Raw genomic sequence first — 6,010 nt, 5'->3', positions numbered from 1 at the left:
TAACATACAACAACTATTACTTTTAATAATTTTATTATTATTATTAGTTTTATTGGTACTACTGCTATTTACCTATGTACTACTCCGTACTAACTACCTATTATTTTTATTAAAGATTAGTTTATAAAAGCAAATATTAATTTTACAAAAAGGGTTAAATTGTTCATGCACAACTAGGTATAATCGATATTTTAATTTATGTCTTTAAGTTTATTGTTGGAGAGTTCTTGAATAAGAGTTATTGGTTATTATAAGAGGAAATTCAAGTTCGTAATTAGGAGTTTCGTACTTGTGTGCAAGATCAAGGTACGTATTCGTGGCTAGATCTTTAACTATATGATTTTATATATAAATGTGTTTTATGTTTTGAATGATGAATTATGTTTGAATGTCGAAAAATGATTTATAAATGCTTATAAAATAAATTATATGAGCATGTTTCAATAAAAACAATTGTTTGATCTTAAATGTTTAAATGCTTTATAAGCTCGTTTGTAATCTTACATTGGTTGCCAAATTGTTTAAAAAGAAAATGTTATTATCTAAATCATCCTATACATGGGAATTGGAAGGTTGACTTATCAATATTTATGATAAGTGCACTGTACATATTTTTATTCCCTAATTTTATTATTATAGTCGTCTTTTATTTATTATATTGAGTTTTTTTCTACATATACATTTTCATGAGTAATATTTAGCAACGATATAATTTTATTGATTATTGAACTTAATTGATATAATTTGATGTTGTTAGATTATATGGGCTACAATTGCAGTATATTATGTGCAAATAAAGAAACGAAAAAGAGATATGAAGCCTACTCACTTCTTCCTTCAGCCAATAACACGCACAGAAGAAAGAGGCTAGGTAAACAACTCCTAAGTCTTCCTCATGGCCAAAACCAAGTTGCGGAATAAGGAAATAATACTCTTATTCTTTTCCTCCTCTTCACTCTAAAAATTCTCAAGAAATCAGCAACACAATCTCAATCTACAAATCACGAGCTTTTTAATATGGCAAGTTTGACAATTTATTGTCATAATTCTTTTAATCAATTTTGGGAATTATCTCCCTTGCTCATCACGGATCTTAGTTACCAATTGTATAAATTGGGACTCCTTCTACCCAATTACAAACAACCAGTATCACAATATTAAGGGTAGTGAGATCGAGTTTATAGTACAAGGGTGATCGAAGAGCTACGGTGTCGAGGATTATTGGAGGCGAGTATTCGAAATTGTCATAGGATCGAGTGTAGCGGCTACCTTGGTGTAATTCTAATTCATAAGTTTCTTCCTACTTTAATCCTTGATTATCTAGTTTGTTAGATTAAACTTGTTCAATTATACTTGTTAATTGGATTTAATTTTGTCTTTGATTTTTCATGATTTTTGGTCTCACTATTGAACGCTGAATTTATTAGTACTTTAATATTGAGTTTGGCATTTATTCAATTCATATGATCTTTTGTTTAATTTGAAGGTTTAATCTTTGTATGTGTCATAGTATACAATTACATCTATAAAGTAATTAAACTAGCTAGATTATTGTTAGACACGGCGTTTGATAGTAATTTAGAGTGAACGACTTAATTTTAATTAGTGTGAGCGGCTCATGTTGATTATATTAAGTGCATGAATTGATCAATAAAAGTTGTTTATTGGGTTGGTAATATTTTAGCAAGATTCTACTAGTTTAGTGAGCAAAATACCGGATAGTCCGCGGCAAAAATCCGGCAACCTAAATACTAAACCGAGTATTGAGTGAGACTAAAGGAATGGAAATAAGAGGTTAATTTGTGTCTAATTTTATCAATGATCGAACTTCAACTATGTTGGTGACTTGTTTGTCACTTGTAAATATTAGACTAGTTATCGTTTTAGTTCGTTTACTTTATGGTCTATGATCCTTAAACACCCCCCATCTTATGTACATAGTGTAAATAGTATTCCTTTCATTCTTATATATGTAAATAGGTATATAGCTGTATTATATGTATTTCGTGGGATCGACCCTTTCTTACCCTTTTACTAGTTGTTTATATTTTTGAAGGTTAAAGATAGGTTTTAAATTTAATACGCTAAACGACACGTATCAATTTATCGGATTTTTCTTGACCACTATGCGAAGATAATTGATAAGGTTATGAACTTTGTATGATCTAGTATTTCCTCGAGTATAGACTATGTAAATGAGTTACTAGCTTGAGAGATGCGCACACTTAGGTTGGGAAAATGGTTTAAAAGATGGTTGTTTATTCTACCTCTAATGAAAAATACTTTAGAGAATTTTAAAATTGGAGTGTTCCCAAAATATGAAATCTTGATTACGGAAGGTTCGAATAACCATGTTTTATGAGAATTATATATTTCGAAAGAATGTATAATCAACTAAATTAATTTTACTTGTTTAGCACTTGTATGTACTTAGCGTTTCGCTAACGTGCATTCCTCTTTTGTTTTTTCTTGGACCTACTTATCATTTATGATGAGTAGTTAGGTGATGATGATGACTCAACGTGATCTAAATGTTGCATCGGGGACGAAGGGAGAAATCACCTAGTTTAGGTTCACTATTATGAACTCTAGTATGAGTACCATTTCGATTATGTTTTAAAAACTATTTCCATTTTCAATTAATTAATGAAAGTTAATTATGTATTTCTTCTGTTACAAGTCTTTGTTTTAAACTCTTACGTAATCACGTGGCGGTAATGCTCCTAAGTTATTCTCTTAATCATGTTTTGTAATCATTATTATTGGAGAGTAATTTGGGGGTGTTACTATAAACACCTGATTGTGTCTCCCCAAAAACCAACCTAGAGACGAGTATCTTTCATGTCTTTGATTAAGGAGCTCGATAAAGAGTTAAAGAGTCTCGTGAAGTTCCCTTAGGCCTTGACCATATCCCTAACCTTTCCTAAAATGTTTTAATCTAAAACCATTCATTTCGTGTTTTAAAACCCAAAATTATTCATTTCGTGTCCTTAAAAATCATTCATTTCGTGTCCAGGTCATAAAAACGTCCAAACCAGATTACTTTGGTCCATGATCCTGGTCCAATTTTTGTTTAATTGGATGGGATTTGAAAAGAGCTTTCCAACGATATATTATAAGCCCAAATCCGACTTAAAACGAATAAGTTATGGCCAAAATACTAAACCGAGCCCAAACCGGACTTAGTTCCACCTTATCTACGACCCAATGATCATGTGGAGGGTCCAAATACCTTAATCCCAATCCTAAACCAATTAGGAGTTATTATGAGCTTCTAGAATCCTCTAAAAGGTTCTAATTTATCCTTTCTTCGAAAGTAAAGGATTAAAGAATTCGATGCCGAATAAAACATCTTTTTTGATAATAGTAATCCCGGTCAAAATAAAATACGTGCGGATATTTTATTAACCCAATCTGATTGGAAGTTAAACTCCGTGCGGAATCTAATCTTTAGAAAACCATCACAGAACGATAGCACCATCGCGCCAAGATGGACCCCGTCGCGCCGCGATACTCCTGTCGCGCCGCGATGGAACCTGTTTTATTCCGTTCAAAATTTTAACTCTTTTCTGATGCTTCGACTCTCTTTTTTCCCTATACATAGAGGTCGTATCACCCCGTTTTCAATCACTAACAATCATCATCAATACCCCTCTCTAATATTCTCTCTCTCTCTTGATTCTTCATATTCTTAGCCTAGCCTAAACACATCCTTAATACTTTCCCCAATCAAAAGTTCTGAGGATTTGGTCCAAAATCTATATTTCAATTATTATTTGATTTACTTACTTTGTTGATTTAATCTTTCTTGAAGATTACTAACGTGTTTATTGTTTTGATAGCAAGAAGGGAGGAACATCAACGTAAGTAATTCAATTACTTAATCCTTGATTTTGGAGTAGAAATCATGTTTAGAATATTATTATTCCTATTATCATGTTAGGATGTTTTAATGATTTCTAATATCATGCTTAGGATAATGTTTTGATTATGATTTTTATTTAGTGACATGCTAGGATTTATTATTAATTTGTTTAGTATCATGCCTAGGATCTTACTAATGATGTTTTGATGATTTTGATTATGATGATGATTATTGTGTCAATTAATCATATGTTGCTTGATTATTCATGATTGATTGTTATTGCTTGATCAAGCCCTTTTTTGCAGGTTTAAAGGGAATTCGTACTTGAAATCACGCTTAATAAGATAATTAATAATTTGATATAGGCTTAATATGATTTTAATTCAAGTGATCACCAATAATAGATTTGATTGTGCATTAATAATCAATCAACGTAGATTAAACAGGTTTAGGGCTAACTTGATGTATGTATGTTGATCAAAAAGCGCACATGAATATCATAAGAATTGAGTAGAGGCCGATTTAGGGCGGGTTCAATCTCTTTTAGGTTGGATTCGTACCATCATCCCCGATATCCAGTCATGGTTCCGGACCATTATGGAGTTAGCGATCTCCGTGATCGTGAATGGGGTGTAACCTTTGCACCTGTGAACGGTTTACAAGTTTCTAAAATTTGTTGGCGACTCTTCTATCTCTAGCTTCCTTCCCTTGGAGCGCCGCCATGCCTAAAAGCATGACCACAGTGGGGCTCAAAAAGGTTGAGTTTAAAAAATTCCTTACAGTTACACATGCTATATAATACATGCAGCAACACTAATTAGATTGAGACCTACAACTTATCATAAATTTTTACAACTACAGGTAGTTTTTGGTCGAGAACCAAGTATCTCACATCTAAAAATCTTTGGTTGTGCTGTATATGTTCCCATTGCTCCACCCCAACGAACAAAAATGGGTCCACAAAGAAGGTTGGGAATTTATGTCGGGTTTGAATCTCCCTCTATAATTAAGTATCTTAAACCATTAACTGGTGATTTATTTACGGCTAGATTTTTCGTCTGTCATTTCAATGAGACATTATTCCCAGCCTTAAGGGGAGAGAAAGTGGACCCACACAAGAAAGAAATAGAACTCATTTGGAGTGCAACACAATTGTTGATGTTAAACCCACAAACTAATGCGCGTGAACAAGAAGTCAAGAAAATTGTTCATTTACAAAGTGTTGCAAATCAATTGCTTGATGCATATATAGACACAAAGAAGGTGACAAAATCACATATACCAGCAAAAATGCCCCCACACATATTGAAATTCCGATTGGTAATAAGGTCATTGAAAATGAATCTCAAACACGCGAAAAGCGTAGGAGACTACTTGGTTCAAAAGATTCTAAGCCAAGAAAATTGAAAAGATTGGATGGAATATAAAACGAGACTAATGATGTTCCCTTATCAAAAGGCAAGAAAGACTAAATGTGGATGAGAATAAAGAAAACGATGATAGTCCGAAAGGGAATGAACAAGAAGACAGCCTGACAGGGAATGAACAAGATCACAAAGACATCAATAACAATGAAATTTCAATGAATTATGTTTCTACCAAGATTCATTGGAATAGAAAAGATGTTATCGTAAATGAAATATTTGCAAATTTCATTGCAATCGAAATTGTGTCTGATAAAAATGATGTTAAACCAAGAATGGTGGAAGAATGTCGACACATGAGTGATTGGCCAAAGTGGAAGGAGGCAGTGCAAGCTGAGTTAAAGTCACTTGAAAAACGAGAAGTTTTCGGAAAAATAACCCTTACACCAACATGTGTAAAACCAGTTGGATACAAATGGGTATTTGTGAGAAAACGTAAGAGAAAAATGAAATAGTTAGATACAAGGAAAGACTTGTAGCCTAAGGATTTTCTCAAATTCCAGGGATTGATTATGAATAAACATATTCTCCAGTAGTTAATCCAACTACATTAAGATTTCTGGTAAGCTTGACAGTCTCAAAAGGACTGCAAATGCGATTAATGGATATAGTGACTGCATATTTGTATGGGTCACTCGATAAAGACATTTATGAAAGTTCCCGAAGGGCTAAACCTACCAAAAAATCACAAGCCTAGACAATTACTTTCCATAAAACTAAA

General features: G+C 32.8%; 1 long non-coding RNA gene across 1 annotated transcript; it reads left to right on the top strand.

Moving 5' to 3' along the window:
- The first annotated feature begins 801 nt into the window (after positions 1–801).
- LOC110733794 lies at positions 802–2,664 on the top strand. Its single transcript, XR_002513670.1, has 2 exons — positions 802–1,273; positions 2,500–2,664. It is a non-coding gene; the product is annotated as an uncharacterized LOC110733794 (long non-coding RNA).
- Positions 2,665–6,010: the final 3,346 nt, after the last annotated feature.

The sequence above is a fragment of the Chenopodium quinoa genome, unplaced genomic scaffold (genome assembly GCF_001683475.1).
Source record: "Chenopodium quinoa cultivar QQ74 unplaced genomic scaffold, ASM168347v1, whole genome shotgun sequence".
NCBI lineage: Eukaryota > Viridiplantae > Streptophyta > Magnoliopsida > Caryophyllales > Amaranthaceae > Chenopodium > Chenopodium quinoa.
Note: the sequence above shows the minus strand (reverse complement) of the source record. Positions and strands in the feature narration are given on the sequence as shown.